This window comes from Hordeum vulgare, chromosome 1H, assembly GCF_904849725.1.
Source record: "Hordeum vulgare subsp. vulgare chromosome 1H, MorexV3_pseudomolecules_assembly, whole genome shotgun sequence".
Lineage (NCBI taxonomy): Eukaryota > Viridiplantae > Streptophyta > Magnoliopsida > Poales > Poaceae > Hordeum > Hordeum vulgare.
Window position 1 is genome coordinate 353,020,589 of NC_058518.1, and position 1,340 is coordinate 353,021,928.

The 1,340-nt window shown below is 49.9% G+C and overlaps 1 non-coding gene across 1 annotated transcript; it reads right to left on the reverse strand.

Moving 5' to 3' along the window:
* Window positions 1-936: 936 nt before the first annotated feature.
* On the reverse strand, window positions 937-1,075 carry LOC123423647. The gene has a single exon (XR_006621246.1). It is a non-coding gene; the product is annotated as a small nucleolar RNA Z247 (small nucleolar RNA).
* Window positions 1,076-1,340: the final 265 nt, after the last annotated feature.

Consider the following 1,340-nt stretch of genomic DNA (forward strand, 5'->3'; position numbering starts at 1 on the left):
GATAAGGTAATTGATGACTCTTAGCTTTTTGACACGAATCACAAATTGTTTCAACATTACGCTCTCGAACAAATGGGATATTATTTTTCCTAAGCAAATTCTCAACTAAAGAAAAAGATGCATGTCCTAATCGATTGTGCCATCTTGTGGAAGATAATTTGGTGGCACTAAAAGCTTGTTTATTGAATCTTCTAATCTCCGGGATCAAAGGGTAGAGCCCACGAACGCATCTACCTCGATATAGCGCCTTCCTCATTGCATGATCCTTGATTAACAAAAAGAAGGGGTGAAATTCAAGAAAGACATGATTGTCAATAGCAATAATATGAACGGAGAGGAGATTCTTTGAGGCACTAGGGACATGCAAGATTTTTCTAAGATGTATTTTTTGATGAGGGGTTTTAAAAACTGAGTGACCAATGTGACAAATCTTCATACCTTCGCCGCTATCGGTGTGGATGTTGTCTTGCCCGCGGTATTTTTCCCGCATGGTCACTTTTTCAAGCTCGCTGGTGATGTGTTTCGTGGCACCATTGTCCACATACCAGTTTGTATCAACTCCATATGATCCATCAGCTGCACACGCCACCTTCTCGTCTTGTGAGGAATCATCATCCTCATCAAAACGGTACCAGCAGTCCTTAGCCGAGTGGCCAGGCTTGCCACAGATTTGGTAGCGGATGGCGTCAGGGCGCTTGGAGGAGCTGGGGCGACGACCCCTGTTGTTATTGGAGGAGGGTTGTCTGTCGTTGTTGCCATTGTTCCAGCGAGCACCACCGCGAGTGTTGGCGTTGATGTTGTCACCAATGTTCTTCCCTTTGCCGCGCGGTGGCCCTCGATAGCATGAGCCACCATTGCGGCCATGCACAGCTGCGTTAGCGGACGATTTGAAACCGCCGCCACCAGAGTTTGCAACCTGGAACAACGCCACCCTTTGATCGAAGTTACTCATCTGAGCAAACAGATCATCAAGGGTGATGGGCTCGGTGCCAGCGTCCAGGGCGGAGATGAGGGGTTGGTACTCCATGTCCAGCCCGGCGAGGATGTAGGAGATGAGCTCATCCTCAGGAAGCGGCTTGCCCACCGCGGCCAGCTCGTCGGCGAGGGAGCGCATGTGCGCAAAAAACGCCGCGATGGACTGTGTCCCCTTCTGCGCCTTGGCGAGGGCGACACGGATGTTGTTGATGCGGGACGGCTATTGTGACGAGAACATATGCACCAGCGCTGTCCATAGCTCGTGCGCATGGGTGATCGATGTCACCTGCACAAGCACCTCCTTGGAAAGATTATTGAGAAGGTAGCCAAGTACATGCTGATCTTTTCGGAACCAGATCGGGTGA